General features: G+C 44.8%; 1 protein-coding gene across 2 annotated transcripts in view; it reads left to right on the top strand.

Annotated features, from left to right (window-relative positions):
• The window catches only part of GLRA1 (glycine receptor alpha 1), a 286,546-nt gene that overhangs the window by 156,558 nt on the left and 111,520 nt on the right, over nt 1–18,468 (top strand). The window lies entirely within an intron of this gene.

Here is an 18,468-nt window from a genome sequence, read left to right as displayed (position 1 = left end):
AGAACATATGGGCAGGCTGGATACAGTGTGTACAGGGGATAGATTAAGAGGGAAATATGAAACGAGAAGGTGCAGGGAGCCAGGGCCATATAAATACCTTGGATTAGTTGCATAGGGGTTTAGCCAGGGAGGAAAAGGAAGGAATTGGGGTTCTTTTATATATATATATATATATATATATATTTTTTTTTTTTTTTTATTTTTTTTTTTTTGTTTAGACTGCTGTCTCTCCCCCCCTCCCTGTCCCTTTTACCCGTATAATGAGATACCTGATTTGGTGAAAGGGGGGAGGGAGGTGGTAAGGTAAATGTCTCTTAGTTTTCTTGGTTTGTTTTTTTTTTTTGTTTTGTTTTTTTTTCTTATTGTTGTTTAATGTGCTGGTTTGTAAGCGCATGGTGTAGGGAACGTCACTAAGGAAGGGGATATGAAGATTGAAACACACAATCAATGGGAATTATGTTAATCACCTAGGGTTTTTTTTTTTTTTTTTATAGATGTTATAATTAATATGGCCGTTAGTGGCCTCTTACACAATAGGGGGTAACACATGAAGGTATTTTAGGATTAATTGGATCACTTTAAATAAATCACTTAATAGAAGTGAGGAACTAGGCCATGATTGGCCAATAAATATAATTATGGGATAATTAACAATAACCACAGGGTATGTACGGGTGTGGTGGGTTTTATTTTTTTATTTTATTTTTTTTTAGAAGTGAGGAACAATTATGGAATAACAATAATAAACACGGGGAATGTATGGACAGGGTCGGGGGTTTTCCCTTTTTTTTTTTTTTTTTTTTTTTTTTTTAGGCTTGTTTAATGTGTTGGTTTGTAGGTGGTGGGGGTGTCAATGTGGAATTGGATACACAGACCGATACGCACAAATATTGGGAATCTCATCAATCACAGGATATATCTGGTTGTCGAACATATGTCGGGGGCGGGAGGGGGTTGAGACAGGCAGCGGTTTTTTCATTCCCCTTTTTTTTTTTTTTTTTTGGGAGGGGATAGGGTTAGTTGTAGGAGAACGATGTTGCCAATTGGTCTCTTATTAATGTTTAATATGTTAATCCTGCGTAATTATTGTAAAATATGAAATTAAGGATGTTTAATTATGAATTGTGAAAAGTATAACAGAAAATAAAAAAATTTTGATTATAAAAAAAAAAAATCACGGTATAGGTGCAATCCTATCTAGAAGTTTTTATTGTGCCTAAACAGTCTGCTTGTTCAATTAAGCTTTGACAAAAAAATAAAAAAGCTGCACCAGATTTTGCACTCTTCAGTTTTAGTAAATCAACCCCAATGTATCATTTGTATTGAATTCCTTTTGAAAATGAGTGGTACCCTTTCTGTGCCTATAGTCACATAACTGTTTATCTGCAGCATGAGATCTCAGGCACTGCTGACTCTAACTTCTAGTCTCTAGTGATGTTACTGCTGTGCTGCTCATTGTTCTCCTGGAGGCTTGCTGGAGAGAAAGTAGTACCTGAGGCAGGTCCAGATTTATCATTAAGCAAGGAGTACACTGATTGGCCACCCTTTTTTTTCCCATTGTGAGAACAAATAGGTTTCCAATGTATGGTTATTAAATCAAAATTACTGTATTCTAATCCAGGTTAGAACCAGGAAAACAAGAAAATATTTTTGTATATCAGAAGTGATCCTGACACTTGTGTCTTTATAACGGCCTCATTTATGTTCCTACAGGCTGTAGTATAAATACAGCCCTGACCTAAGGACCTAATGGCCAAGGTTGCTTCTACACCTCTGCCGCTTTAATATTCCCCAACTAGTCATCATATCACCATTTATTAGAGTAGCAGCTCTGACATCGGGAAGCAAAGCACTGCCTCTACTAAAATGGCTGCTTCCACACAGAGACACAGTATAGAACATTTATGTTAAGTCATTAATGAGGAAAAGATCAGCTACAGGGAGATCACAGGCAAAAAGGGCAAGTATCCCATTGCCCTCTGCTTCACTTTGGACATCACTTCCACAGTTCAGGTCCTCTTTATTGACACATGTTACTTGAAGACGAGTATACATTGTAGGTGTAACTATACATAGTCCAACATAGGGGGTAACTCAGTGGCAGCCGGTCCACAAGGGGAGCAGGGTTGCCGCCCCCCAGCCCGCGGCGCCAGCCTGCACCATCTGTGTGGCCGTGCAGTTTGTGAGGCGCCGGACCAACAGGTCTCTACCAGGTCTGTCACCCCCTCACAGGCTTGTGACCACATCCCAAGGCCCCATTTGGCCAGTTTCATATTGTCCGGCTTTCTGGGCCAATCAGGACAGGATGACCCAGAACCTGGGAAGAAGACCGGCTCAAGACAGAAGCCACGGCTCCTGGCACCAGGGGAGCCGTGACAGCTTGAGGGCCCTGCTGTAGGGTGAGTGCGGACCTGGAGGGGCCCGTCTACGCCCCCCCCCCAAAATCCTCCAGCACCAGCCGCCACTGGGGTAACTATAAAACCAAAAGCAGACTATGCAACTGCAGTGGGGCCAAGGCAAAAAGAAAGGACAGACCCATCAGAGATTTATACAGGTATCAGTTAAGGATGAGCTCCAGCGTGTTCACAAACTCCACGTGCAGAGGCCACCAGGAAGTCGGCACGGTGCTGCGCTAATCACAGGCAGTGAGACATTTCCCAATCTCTGCAGCTGCACATCGGGAAAATGTCTCACTGCCTGTGATTAGCGCAGCGCCTTGCCAACTTCCTGGTGGGCTCTGCACGTGGAGTGTGCGAACATGCCGGAGCTCATCCTTAGTATCAGTAGCAATTGAGGGATACCTTTGGATTAAGCTGATATATAAAGCATGGGAACCACTATAAAGTTGCTATGAAAAATATATTCTCTATTTTCTGAGAAGGGGCACTAAAGTTGTATAACACTGCAAAAGTCCAGCTCTGACTAAGGCTTGGAAACCAAGTGTGGTCCACCAGAGTGGTCTTTGAGAAGAAGATTTTGGAGACGGGGGTCCCTTTATTGCTTTCCTGTGGAGTCCCATCATATATATTTACAGCTCTGTCGACCAATACACAATGTCTCTGTTACTGGGTTACTGTGTATGCAGTACTGATCACTCATGAACAAACAATAACACGCTTAATTAAGCAATACATTCAGCTCAATAGATCATGATTTCAATCACCTTTCTAGTTGGTACCCCCTTCTCAGAGCAGGATTAAAGTGGTTGTAAACCCTTACATTTACCCAGTGAATTGATTGGTGATACACAGACATGAAAGAAATCCTCCTACATCAGTTATACCTGTTTATTTGCAGTCTTCTCTGCATTCTTTCAAAGTCCACAATTTATAAAGCTTGTCTGAGATTTCAGAAAAAAATGGGACAGAGAACTGAGATTACACACTGCAAAGTAAGGATGAGCTCAGGCGTGTTCGCAAACAGCACGTGCAGAGCCCGCCAGGAAGTCGGCAGTGAGGAGTGCTAATCACAAGCAGTGAGACATTGTCCCGATGCACGGCTGCAGAGACCAGGAAATGTCTCACTGCTTGTGATTAGCGCTCCCCAGTGCCGACTTCCTGGCCGGCTCTGCACGTGCTGTTTGCAAACATGCCTCAGCTCATCCTTACTGCAGAGCTCACAATGTGGAATCACATCCAATGATGTGGCACGCCGGAGGGCGGGGCCGAGTGACACAGTGAGCGGCTATAGCCGCCGGCTGTATCACGGGAGTGCGCTCGCAAGAACTAACCACCATGTGAGAGAGCTCGCATGACGGTGGTTAGTTCTTGCGGGGAGGAGCTGAGACAGCCGCCGAGGGACCCCAGAAGACCAGGTTCAGGGCCACTCTGTGCAAAACGAGCTGCACAGTGGAGGAAATTATAACATATTTGTTTTTTTTTTGTTTTTTTTTTAAAATTGCCTTTATAACCCCTTTAAGCTGGCCATAGACACTTCGTATCTTCGCTGGTTAAGAAGGAACTGGCCGAGATTTGAACCATGTATGGGCAGGCTGATTATACCCAAGCTGATCTAACAACTTTGGTACAACCAGCCTGTCAGATTTTTCATGCGATTATTGCCAGCAGCTATATCCACCAGTAATAATGACTGTTGGTTTGATTTACTAAAACTGAAGAGTGCAAAATCTGGAGCAGCTCTGTCTGGTAACCAATCAGCGTCTCACTTCAGCTTGTTCATGGAAGCTGATTGGCTACCATTCAGAGCTGCATCAGATTTTGCACTCTTCAGTTTTAGCAAACCAACACCTAAGGCTGGCTTCACACTGAGGTGGTTTTCAGGCAATTTAGCGCTAAAAATTGCCTCTAAATAAAGGCTGAAAACCGCCTACCATTCATTTCAGTGTGACTTTTCACACTGGGGAGGTGCACTTGCGGGACAATCTTAAAAGTCCTGCAAGCAGCATCTTGGGGTAGTTTGGGAGTGCTGTATACAGCGCTTCCAAAACGCCCTGCCCACTGAAACAAATGGGCAGCGCTATCAAAGCGACTGAAAAGCGATTCCAAAACAAGGGCAATTTTAACCCCTTCTTCAGCCACTAGCGAGGGTTAAAAGCGGCCCGCTAGTGGCCAAAAAGCACTGCAAAAGCACCGCCAAAACAAGCGGCGCTTTAGCGCTAACGCTCGGCAGCCCCAGTGTGAAAGTAGCCTAAGTGTTCTCCCATCTGGAGAACACAATAGCTCTGCAGGAGGGATTTCCCCATCAACACTGAATGTGTTGATAGGGGAATTGAGCGATTTTTCTTTCCTGCAACCCATGGTTGCAGGAAAGAAAATTGCTCCATCCATTTCCAGCTTTAGTGCTCTTAATTGAGACAAGTACACACTACAGAGCGATATGCTTTGTTCACATTTCATGTCTGAGTTTTACAACCACTTTAAGTATTCACTGTTTCTCTACTGGTACAAATTATTGTTCAATGCATTTTCAGTAAAATATTCAGTGAAATTTATCCTGCTGATCCAGGCATCAATTTATTTGAATGCATTTTGTTTGTTGTAATAACTATTTGTTTTACATTTTTATGGGTGGATGGCATTGTATTAACTTTTTGCCAGTTTTCTGACTGACCATCTTTCCGACCTATTGAGCAACATTTGGCCTTAACAAGGTCCAATCATGTTCTGAGTTCAGCCAATGCTTTTTTTTTATAGACTATACTCTAAAAATAAAAGATGACACAAGGCATAATGACATATAACCTCTCTAGCAGTTCATCTTCTGTCTTTTAATCAAAGGAGACCTTGCGGCAGTAAGGACTAGGCAGGCCTATTAGGCTGCATCACAGCAACTCAGATTAACGACTTTGGTCAGTTGCAGTCACTCTGTGTTGGTGAGACATACAGTACAGACATACAGCTTAAGTACAAAAGAAAAGAAATTGTATTTTTGGAAAGGGATCATTTAAATATTAAAGTCCCCATAAATCACCAGCCACTGCAGAAATGTGAACGAGAGATTAGAGTCTGATATGCCATAGTTACTTGTCCACTAATGTCCTTACTAGCTAGGAATATAAAAGGAGAGTATAAAATAATGAGTCAAGGAAGCCGCTTGGATGTTTTTGGATTTAGGAAAGTGACAACTGTTTTTTTCTTTTTTTTGCAATGTCAGCAGAAAATGTGCAGAATCTGGGGCCAAATACATACAGTATATGTGTACAGGGACCCAAAAAAAACACAGCAGTACTTAGTAAACGTCCACTCAGTGGGAGGCCAACAGCTGTGAACTCTACTAGGCCCATGGCCATGGTGAGAACCATCTCAACCCCAACAGCTTATACATCTGAGAAGTGGCCTTACAGAGGGGGCCCAGATTTATAGAGTTCAAAGACTGCAGGACTAGGGATGAGCCGAACACCCCCCGGTTCGGTTCGCACCAGAACCCGCGAACGGACCGAAAGTTCGCACGAACGTTAGAACCCCATTGACGTCTATGGGACTCGAACGTTCGAAATCAAAAGTGCTCATTTTAAAGGCTAATTTGCATGGTATTGTCCTAAAAAGGGTTTGGGGACCCGGGTCCTACCCCAGGGGACATGTATCAATGCAAAAAAAACTTTTAAAAACGGCCGTTTTTTCGGGAGCAGTGATTTTAATGATGCTTAAAGTAAAAAAAAAAAAGTGAAATATTCCTTTAAATATCGTACCTGGGGGGTGTCTATAGTATGCCTGTAAAGTGACGCGTGTTTCCCATGTTTAGAACAGTCCCTGCACCAAATGTCATTTTTAAAGGAAAAAATCTCATTTAAAACTGCTTGCGGGTTTAATGTCATGTCGGGTCATGGCAATATGGATGAAAATCAGTGAGACAAACGGCATGGGTACCCCCCAGTCCATTACCAGGCCCTTTGGGTCTTGTATGGATATTAAGGGGAACCCCGCACCCAAATTAAAATAAGGAAAGGTGTGGGGCCACCAGGCCCTATATACTCTGAACAGCAGTATACAGGCGGTGCAAACAAGACAGGGACTGTAGGTTTGTTGTTAAGTAGAATCTGTTTGTAATTTTGAACATTTTTAACGTGTTTAGCTCCAGCCAAAAAATCTTTTCTAAGCTTTTTGGAAAACATAGGGAAGGGTTATCACCCCTGTGACATTTGTTTTGCTGTCTTTCCTCCTCTTCAGAAGATTTCACCTCACTTTTTTGTCCCAATGAAAAATGTTTTTTGAAAATTTGGGTTTTTTTGTGGAACAAGGATTGGAAAGCATCAGTGGAAAGGAGAAATTGTTTTCCCATATTAACTCTTACAGGAGAGAATTTCCCTTCCTAGGGGTAGATTTCATCTCACTTCCTGTTGTCTCCTTCCGTTTGCAAGTAGGAGTCGTTTGTAAGTTAGATGTTTGAAAGTAGGGTCCTGCCCTATATACTCAGCAGAAATTTGGGCCTTAGGTGTTGCTGTGGCCACAACACTGTAAGCCCTCACAGGGCCCTGCTGTGAAATATTAGATCAAGAATTGTAATTACATGCCCCTGTTGAACAGGAGCTGAAAAATTAGGCCTTAGGCACTGGTGCTGGTGCCACAACACTGCAACCCCTCACAGACACTCTAGTTGGAACGCAGGAACGAGCCCTGCTGCAAATTATTGCTTCAAAAATTGTAATTACACGCCCCTGTTAGACAGGGGCAGAAAAATTGGGCCTTAGGCACTGGTGCTGGTGCCACAACACTGCAACCCCTCACAGACACTCTAGTTGGAACGCAGGAACGAGCCCTGCTGCAAAGTATTGCATCAAAAATTGTAATTACACGCCCCTGTTAGACAGGGGCAGAAAAATTGGGCCCTAGGCACTGGTGCTGGTGCCACAACACTGCAACCCCTCACAGACACTCTAGTTGGAATGCAGGAACGAGCCCTGCTGCAAAGTATTACATCAAAAATTGTAATTACACGCCCCTGTTAAACAGGGGCTGAAAAATTGTGCCTTAGGCACTGGTGGTGGCGCCCAGAACCAAAAATGTTCTTACAAGCTATCAGCGTGATGATTGAGGAGGAAGAGGATAATTACTCAGGGATAGTCACTCAGCATCAGCATAGGCAGTCTTTGAAGGGATCTGAGATTTCAAAAAAAATTATTCGGTTACATCAGCATCAGGTGCTTGGTAGCTGGTGGTGATCCAAGACTCATTCATTTTTATGAAGGTCAGCCGATCGACCGAGTCGGTGGACAGACGCACCCTGTGATCGGTTACCACGCCTCCAGCAGCACTGAATGTGCGTTCCGAAAGAACGCTGGATGCAGGACAGGCCAGTAGCTCAATTGCATACTGTGCAAGCTCTGGCCAGTGATCCATCCTCAAGACCCAGTAACCCAGAGGATTTTCGGTGGGAAAGGTGTCCAAGTCTGATCTTGCCCCTAGGTATTCCTGCACCATGTAAAACAGACGCTGGCGATGGTTGCTGGAACCGATCATACCTTGGGGCTGCGGACCAAAAAATTGTCTGAACGCATCGGTCAGACGGCCACCTTCTCCACCGCTCCTTCTTTGACTGACCGAAGCCTCAGCAACACGTTGTCCAGAAACAGGAGTTTGTAACCTCCCAGTCTCTGGGAACGCGTTGCACAGACCTTTCTGCAAGGCCTCCCGAAGATGTTTCATCCTCTGCTCCCTCTGCGATGGCAAGATAAGGTCCGCAACCTTACCCTTGTAACGTGGATCAAGGAGGGTTGCCAGCCAGTATTGGTCCTTCTCCTTGATACCACGAATACGAGGATCCTTACGCAGGCTTTGCAGGATCAGGGAGGCCATGCAGCGTAGGTTTGCTGAGGCATTCGGTCCGGAGTCCTCTGGGTCACTAAGAACGACATGGTCCGCAGCCACCTCCTCCCAGCCACGTACAAGTCCATGTGTTTCTTGGGACTGATCCCTTAAAGACTGCTGCTGATGCTGAGTGCCAGGCTCCACCTCCATACTGACACAATCTTCCTCCTCCTCCTCTTCCTCCTCGTCCTCTTCCTGTGTGATCGGCGGGCACGCAGGAACACTGTCTGGATAAAGGGGGCCTTGAGAGCTAAGGAAGTCCTCCTCTTCCTGCCTCTGTTCTGCCTCAAGTGCCCTGTCCATTATTCCACGCAGCGTGTGCTCCAACAGGTGGACAAGGGGGACAGTGTCACTGATGCATGCACTGTCACTGCTCACCATCCTCGTGGCCTCCTCGAATGGTGACAGGACAGTGCATGCATCCCTGATCATGGCCCACTGGCGTGGGGAAAAAAAAACCAAGCTCCCCTGACCCTGTCCTGGTGCCATAGTCGCACAGGTACTCATTGATGGCCCTCTGCTGCGTGTGCAGCCGCTGCAGCATGGCCAACGTTGAGTTCCACCTGGTGGGCATGTCACAGATTAGGCGGTTCTTGGGCAGGTTAAACTCCTTTTGGAGGTCCGTCAGCCGAGCACTGGCATTATATGACCGGCGGAAATGCACACAGACTTTCCTGGCCTGCCTCAGGACATCCTGTAAGCCCGGGTACCTGCCCAAGAACCGCTGCACCACCAAGTTAAGGACGTGAGCCAAACAGGGCACATGGGTCATTTGTCCCTGTCGGAGGGCAGAGAGGAGGTTGGTGCCATTGTCGCAAACCACCATTCCTGCCTTAAGTTGGCGTGGCGTCAACCACCTCTGAACCTGCCCCTGCAGAGCTGACAGAACCTCTGCCCCAGTGTGGCTCCTGTCCCCCAAGCACACCAGCTCAAGCACCGCATGGCATCTTTTGGCCTGCGTACTTGCGTAGCCCCTTGAACGCCTACGGAGCACCGCTGGTTCCGAGGAAGAGGCCATGGAGGAAGAAGAAGAGGAGGGGGTGGAGGAGAGAGGTGTGTCACAATCAGCATTTTGGAGGCGTGGTGGCGGAACAACCTCCAACACTACTGCACCTTGTCCTGCATCCTTCCCAGCTGCCAGCAGAGTCACCCAATGCGCCGTGAAACTTAGGTAACGTCCCTGTCCATGCCTGCTGGACCATGAGTCAGCGGTAATATGCACCTTACCGCTGACCGCCCTGTCCAGCGAGGCATGGACATTGCCTTCCACATGCCGGTAGAGAGCCGGAATCGCCTTCCGTGAGAAAAAGTGGCGTTTGGGTACCTGCCACTGAGGAACCGCACATTCCACAAACTCACGGAAGGGGGCAGAGTCTACCAACTGAAAAGGCAGCAGTTGAAGTGCTAGCAATTTTGCCAAGCTAGCATTCAACCGCTGGGCATGTGGATGGCTGGGAGCAAACTTCTTTCGGCGGTGCAGCAGCTGGGGCAGGGAAATTTGCCTGGTACAATCTGACGTCGGTGTACCAAAAGCAGATTGCCCACAAGTACTTGGCTGTGACACACCTAATTCTACACCTTCATTCCTCTCACTGCAGGTCTCAGAGAGGACTGAAGGTCTAGTGGGGTTGGAAATCTCAGCTGATGAGGAGCAAGGAGAGATCCTCTTTGTTCTTTGGTGTGGGTCTTTTAGATACGCTTGCCAACGAACTGCATGGCAGGTCAACATATGTCTGGTCAAGCATGTGGTACCCAAGCGGGAGATATTTTGGCCACGCGAGATACGCTTGAGACATATGTTGCAAATAGCAGCGGTGCGATCTGATGCACTCGTCTCAAAAAAGGCCCACACCAAAGAACTTTTTGAATAACGCGCAGAGACTGCAGCGCCCTGCACATGTGGAGCTTTGGGGTGTGATGCAGTCAATGTGCTGCACTTAGGCTGGCCCCTGGAGGGCATCCTGCCTCGTTGGTGATGTGCTGCCGCCTCCTCCTCCTCCTCCTCCTCCTCCTCCTCCTCTCTCCTATCAGGCACCCACGTTGAGTCAGTGACCTCATCATCCCCTCCCTCCTCATCACTGGAGCAAACCTGGCAGTATGCTGCAGCAGGGGGAGCATGACTGCCAGATTGCTGTCCTTCTTGGGCACCCCCTCTGTCCGCGCTCATGTTACTGCCTTCATCGAGCTCAGTATCGTCATCAGAGCCTTCCAAACGCTGGGCATCCTCCTGGAGCATGTACCCAACACTGTGGTCAAACAGTTCGAGGGAATCCTCATGAGGACATGGTGGAGCTAGGGAAGGAGTCACTGATGACATTGAGCTGAGGGAAGAGGCCGCTGCTTTGCCAGACAAAGCACCCTGGGCATGGGTGAGAGAGGATGAGGAGGATGAGGACGGCTTGGTCATCCACTCGACCAAGTCTTCCGCATGTTGCGGCTCAACATGGCCAGCTGCCGAAAAAAAGGCCAAGCGTGTCCCATGGCCACGTGCTGATGAGGATGCACCGTCTCCACGACCAGCACTAGACACAGAGCCTGCTTGCCCTCTCTTATTGGCTTGTGACTGTCTGCCTCTCCTTCTTGGCCTTCCAGACATACTAATGGCCTGTAGCTGCACTAAGCTGGGATAGAACACCTGTAATTTTCTTCAAGTAGCTTTATATACTGTAACCAGACAAGCCTGCCTGTCAGTAGGAAGATAACAGGAACGGATCTAGCTGAACACTGTGAGCAGGACGCACTGTACTAAATGTAAATAGTCTAGCTGCCTGACCGTGGTACTAATAGGATCAAATAGAACACCTGTAATTTTCTTCAGGTAGCTTTATATACTGTAACCAGACAAGCCTGCCTGTCAGTAGGAAGATAACAGGAACGGATCTAGCTGTACACTGTGAGCAGGACGCACTGTACTAAATGTAAATAGTCTAGCTGCCTGACCGTGGTACTAATAGGATCAAATAGAACACCTGTAATTTTCTTCAGGTAGCTTTATATACTGTAACCAGACAAGCCTGCCTGTCAGTAGGAAGATAACAGGAACGGATCTAGCTGAACGCTGTGAGCAGGACGCACTGTACTAAATGTAAATAGTCTAGCTGCCTGACCGTGGTACTAATAGGATCAAATAGAACACCTGTAATTTTCTTCAGGTAGCTTTATATACTGTAACCAGACAAGCCTGCCGGTCAGTAGGAATTTAACAGGAACGGATCTAGCTGAACACTGTGAGCAGGACGCACTGCACTAAATGTAAATAGCAGGAACGGATCTAGCTGAACACTGTGAGCAGGACGCACTGCACTAAATGTAAATAGCAGGAACGGATCTAGCTGAACACTGTGAGCAGGACGCACTGCACTAAATGTAAATAGCAGGAACGGATCTAGCTGAACACTGTGAGCAGGACGCACTGCACTAAATGTAAATAGCAGGAACGGATCTAGCTGAACACTGTGAGCAGGACGCACTGCACTAAATGTAAATTGCAGGAACGGATCTAGCTGAACACTGTGAGCAGGACGCACTGCACTAAATGTAAATAGTCTAGAAGATAACAGGAACGGATCTAGCTGAACACTGTGAGCAGGACGCACTGCACTAAATGTAAATAGCAGGAACGGATCTAGCTGAACACTGTGAGCAGGACGCACTGCACTAAATGTAAATAGCAGGAACGGATCTAGCTGAACACTGTGAGCAGGACGCACTGCACTAAATGTAAATTGCAGGAACGGATCTAGCTGAACACTGTGAGCAGGACGCACTGCACTAAATGTAAATAGTCTAGAAGATAACAGGAACGGATCTAGCTGAACACTGTGAGCAGGACGCACTGCACTAAATGTAAATAGCAGGAACGGATCTAGCTGAACACTGTGAGCAGGACGCACTGCATTAAATGTAAATAGTCTAGATAGAAGATAACAGGAACGGATCTAGCTAAACTGAATACAGTGTATATATATATATGCAACACCTGGGATGCATATATATACACAATACACTGTAAGTGCAGCTAACTGACTGACTGTTCTGCCTAATCTATCTAACTCAAATCAAATGACACTGTCTCTCTCTCTCTCTATCTCTCAGCACACCGGAACACACACTACACAGGGCCGCCGTGCAGGCGGCCTTATATAGTGTGGGGTGTGTACTAAATCCCCTGAGCCATAATTGGCCAAAGCCACCCTGGCTTTGGCCAATTACAGCTCTCTCTACTGACGGCGCTGTGATTGGCCAAGCATGCGGGTCATAGTGCATGCTTGGCCAATCATCAGCCAGCAATGCACTGCGATGCCGCAGTGAATTATGGGCCGTGACGCGCCACACGAATTTAGCGCGAACGGCCCATAACGTTCGCAATTCGGCGAACGATCGAACAGCCGATGTTCGAGTCGAACATGGGTTCGACTCGAACACGAAGCTCATCCCTATGCAGGACCAATATATGCATACTGAACCAGCCTAATAGACTTTTTTTCTCCCCAGGCTGTCAGGAAATGCTTGGTACAGTAGGTGTCAGGAATTGGTGGGTGTTACCCAAATTGTAACCAGGACAGAAAATTATGGTATATCCAACATTTTACATTTGTCACCAGAACAGGAGGGAACGTCTTCCAATGAAGACATATGTTCCAGTAATAGCAAAGCAGGGATTTTCCCTTATTTTGGAGACATTTTCTCTCACTTGTCGTCTCTGGGACAGGAGGTGAAGGGAACATTTTTACAAAGGAACACACAGCAAAAATAAACAACTTACCCACTACTGAAATCCTAGTTCTTGTGCATCTAGAAGGTCAATGGGCATAATTTCCATTTTAATTTTACTGTGGGATATTGCATTGACCATGTATTGACAAATAATTGTGAATTCCTTTATTTTGAAACTTTGGTTCCTGATAATTGTCTGTGTGGCTCTGCTTTTGTAAGCCTCTTCATATAAAAAGTAACATCAATTTAAAAAAAAGGCATAGGTTCTACCTGTAACCAGTAGTGTATTTATGTTTTGTGCTGCCCTAGGCCTGACTAAACTCGTGCACCCCCTAATTTAAATATGATCCACCCCTTCCTGTCAAGGCCGCACCCCTTGCTGTTTAAGACCCGCCCTGAAATTTTCGAGTGGGGACACTATTTCTGAGGACCTGAGGGGGGGGCAATGGATTCCTTTAATTTGCATAGGTTTTCTCTCACTTCCTGTTTGGCTATGGGGCAGGAAGTGAAGGGAAATCTCTGCAATGGGACAGGGATGGTAAAAAATAAACTGACAGGGGCTATAACCCTCCCTTACTCTTTTCAAAATGAGAAAAAAAGTGTTGCCTATAGTTCTACTTTAGGTACAAATTTCTGATAATTTTATGGAGAGGAATAAGAAGATATAACCATGCCAATGGTGCAGCAGAAAACATATAGCACGGTGAGGAAGGTTTGTGGTCCAGGATGATAGGACAGTCAAAATTAGAAGCGGCAATAGCCAGTTCAATAGCCAGTGCGGCTCTTCTGCTTGATTCAAAGCACGCGTGGAACTTTGTACGTCAGAATTGTGTACACACGATCGGAATTTCCGACAATGGATTTTGTTGTCGGGAAATTTGAGATCCAGCTTTCAAATCTTTGTTGTCGGAAATTCCGACAGCAAATGTCCGATGGACAACCAGCTCACATCGAACATTTGTTGTCGGAAATTCCGGCCGTGTGTACGCGCCATTACAGTGCAAGCTGGCGGGGACTCTTTCCGTGCTACCCCCCTGCAAAATGCTGCCCTAGGCCTGGGCCTTGTCAGCCTAGGCCAGGATAAAGAGTTGCCTGTAACCCTTAAAAATAAATAAATAAACAATGCTCCTGTCCCATTAAAGTATTATATATAGCAGGGTGCCATGTCTTGTGTCCCATTCCATGTTCTACAATGCCTTGTTGATCCTGCCTATTCCCGTGTTCCTCTGTAAACTGGCCATGCTAATCATGGCTGCTGATCCATGATAGCATGGTCAGTTTACATCCCTCTGTCATCCTGTGGTGTGTTTAGCATCTCTGCATCTCCCTCTCTCCCCCTCCCTGTCATTTCCATAGTCTGTGTGCTGCTGTCCCCTCTCCTCCTGCCTTGAGTAAAACTATTCCCTTGCAGCTGCTCCAGTGGTTGTAAAGTAACATCTATTAATTAATTTTATCCTCTGCTTTAGGTCAATGTTAACTGCAGTGTGTGTGTGTGTGTGTGTGTTTTTTTTCTTTTAATATAATCTTAAACATCTTCTTTGCCCAGCTCTGCTGTGCAATTACGTGCCCCCCCTCTGCTAGCTTGCATACATCAGAAGGGAGACTCAGCCCCTCCCACGGTACTCCCTTAGATCAGGAAGGAGAGCAGATGGAGGACACGTGACCGCACAACAGCGCTGTACAAACAAGGTATCCATTATTATATTTATTATATCATTATTAATATATTATTGTATTATAATTTAAAAAAACACACACACACTTCACTAAACATAGACCTAAAACATAAAGGATAAAAGTAATTAATAGATGTTACTTTACAACCACTTTAAAGAATAATCAAAAAACAAACAATCCTCTGGGTGATCTATGTACATTTTAACAAACTTTTTTTTTTGCAGATTTCTACCTTTTGTTGCTCTAAGACCCCTTTCACACTTTACCGGCGTTTTAGCGGCGCTATATGGCCCTTAGCGGGGCGGTTTTAGCCACCCGCTAGCGGACGAAAAGCGGAGCTTTGCTGACGGTATAGCAGCACTACCCCATTGTTTTCAATGGGGAAGAGAGGTGGAGGAGCGGTGTATTCACCGCTCCTCCACCGCTGCAAAGAAGCTGCTGGCAGGACTTTTTCTGACCCCTTGCCAGCGCAGCACCCCAGTGTGAAAGCACTCGTGTTCTCACACTGGGTTTGCAGCGGAGGCTTTTTTCAGGCACTTTACAGGCGCTATTTTAGCGCCTGAAAAACGCCTCAGTGTGAAAGGGGTCTAAAGTGTTTCCTTTGTGTTTGTTTCACCATGTAATCTGGATACTTATTCCCAGTGGGAGGGACTAGCTCATTATAATTGCCTGGTGCACTCTTATGCCCCGTACACACGATCGGACATTGATCGGACATTCCGACAACAAAATCCTAGGATTTTTTCCGACGGATGTTGGCTCAAACTTGTCTTGCATACACACGGTCACACAAAGTTGTCGGAAAATCCGATCGATCGTTCTGAACGCGGTGGCGTAAAACACGTACATCGGGACTATAAACGGGGCAGTGGCCATTAGCTTTCATCTCTTTATTTATTCTGAGCATGCGTGGCACTTTGTCCGTCGGATTTGTGTACACACGATCGGAATTTCCGACAACGGATTTTGTTGTCGGAAAATTTTATATCCTGCTCTCAAACTTTGTGTGTCGGAAAATCCGATGGAAAATGTGTGATGGAGCCTACACACGGTCGGAATTTCCGACAACAAGGTCCTATCACACATTTTCCGTCGGAAAATCCGACCGTGTGTACGGGGCATTAGTGTTCTGAGAAAAAGGCTGCTGGGTCTGCATCCTTTTCAAAGTATTTAACCCTTGGGGATTATCTTACCAAAATTGAAATTCCTATTGCAGGAGGTGGCTAAAATTTGTCTTGTTTCCTAGTACTCTAGAGCTCTGATGATTACACAGGGTCACGCTCTCCTTGTGTAATCTACAGGACTGAACTACTGTATTAATTTGACAGCTTGGGTCCTGCTCTGAATCGACTATTGTAGCTTTCTTTCATAAATTACTAACACGCATAAATAAAAATATATGAAGAAAAGACATTTTTTTAAGCAACATTTTTTTAAGCAAAATTTTAGACATTTATTAACACTTGAGGGTTTATTTATAAAATTTTTTGCATGAATGTCTGAAACAATTGTGCAAACTGAACTAAATTTAATTGCATATCTTTGGAATGTGTATCATCAGCTCCATCTAGTGGCCACACTGCAGTATAGTTTTCTGTAATAAGTGAGAAAATATATCACGTTTTGGCCACTAGATGGAGCTGAGTTAATCTATTTGAAAACATAACGTGACATTTAGTTCAGTTTGTACAAATGTTTCTGGCATTCCTGCAACAAATGTTTAAAAAAATAGAACCCTTTAGTGAACCCTAATTAGTTTTTATTACCTCCTTTATTCCCTTCTTCCCTTTAAATTTTTTACTTTATGAAGATTTTTTATTGAGTTATGAAGGATAATAACAAAGTAGTGCAAGAGCATCAACACTTAATTGTAAACAAATAACGCAGGTTATTCTTTTTGCTATTTGTTTTTAATGGGTAAAAGTTTAAATGTTTTAAATTTGCATTCATTATTTTCTCTAGAGCCAAAATTTAAAAAAAAAATGTTTTGTACCAAAAACTTGGTTTTAGTGACTTAAAAAAAAAGGACAAATCGCTGAATAACATGTGTAGTTAACCCTAATTAGTTCTTTTAACCCTAACATTTGTAGTTAGAATTTTAGTTAACGCTAATTATATTTATTAACCCCTTCAATCCATCTCTTTAGCTTTTTTAAAATATTTGTATGTAAATATTTTAAATTTGCATCCGTGGTTATAATTTTGAATGACATGCTCAGGAGCGCACTTGGACATCCTCACCTTGAGTGCCAGTCGACCTGCCACTGTGCTTTCCTCTATTTATATTTATTAAACAAGACTCCTCTCAAGCTAGCTTTACCCTTTAGGAAACTCTGTACATCCTGCCGTTAAATTGGTTAAACTTTCCATTTAACACGCTAAGGTCACCAGTCACACACATAACATTGAAGTAAAAAGCTTTTGGGCAGTTAATTTAAGTAACCGAAACCTCTTCTGCATAACTGGATCATAGCTCTAGTTACAGGGTATTGAACCAAACCTAATGAGAAGGGAAAATTGGATAATGAAATTAACCTAATGCACCTGCGTGTCAATAATAGACTGAGGTGTCAGCAGTTTTCAGTCTGTGTGGAAGGAAGGTGACTCTGGGAATTGGAAGAACGGAGTCTGATGGAGAAGGTCATACACAGCTAAATACCTGAGAACAGTGGTGTGACGTTGAAAAAAAAAAACACTTTATACAATGAGTCAATGAACATGTAATTAATTTCACATTAGACAACCTGAGAGCAGTTATAAAAAGAGCAACTTTTCTACAGAAGATTACACGCTTTTATGAAAGCGGGAACATGTTTCACAAAGAATCTTCAGACTTCTAATTCATAGTTATTGGAGCTTGCCTAAGAGTATTTTTATGGGATTTTCACCTTTTAGCTGTTAAAGTGACACTGAACTGTGGTATAAAAAAAATTATATTCAAGTATGTATTCTTAAAGCCAACTCCAGAAAAAATGTAAATGATCCCATGCAGTGGGCCTGCTCATTTGGTCTAGGAGAGGAGAAACATTTTTACTTACCTGACTCCTCCAGAAGATGGCACTCTCCCATGCTCCAGCTGTGGACTGTTCCTAGGTGTCATCACATCCAGTGCACTGCTATGGACTCTTCAGTGGTCTTGATAGCATTGGGATCCTAGACCGCTTGAGGAGAAGAAGCTGTGAGAACTGGTCTAGCTGTGGAGAGGAATGTTTGTGTTACCCTAGATCTAACAGGCCATGTTTGCAGGTTTTCCTTTACCTTGCACAGATGCTTTAAATCAGAGTCAATGGCTCGGTATTTTGGACAGCTATTTTATCTAAGAGAAATTCCCAAAACATGGCCTGCTGGGGATACTTGAGGAAAGGGTTGAGGACCACTGGTCTAGGGAATCACAAAAAAACATTTCTCTCCACAGCTAGACCAGTTCTCACAGCTTCTTCTCCCCAAGCGGTCTAGGATCCCGATGCTATCAAGAACAGTGAAGAGTCCATTGCAGTGCCCTAGACCAGTGATGGCAAACCTTGGCACCCCAGATGTTTTGGAGCTGCATTTCCCATGATGCTCATGCACTCTGCAGTGTAGTTGAGCATCTAGGGAAATGTAGTTCCAAAACATCTGGGGTACCAAGGTTCGCCATGACTGCCCTATACTAAATGAGCATTTTACCCTTGCACTGCAGACACAGCCCTACTATTTTTACTATTTACTATTTTTTTTTTTTTAGTTGCCTGAAGTTGGGCTTTAAAGGATAAGTTCACCTTCAGGACATGTTACACGTTGCACCCATATTTGGGGTGAAACGTGGAACATG

Source organism: Aquarana catesbeiana, linkage group LG03 (assembly GCF_042186555.1).
Source record: "Aquarana catesbeiana isolate 2022-GZ linkage group LG03, ASM4218655v1, whole genome shotgun sequence".
Taxonomy (NCBI): Eukaryota; Metazoa; Chordata; class Amphibia; order Anura; family Ranidae; genus Aquarana; species Aquarana catesbeiana.
Note: the sequence above shows the minus strand (reverse complement) of the source record. Positions and strands in the feature narration are given on the sequence as shown.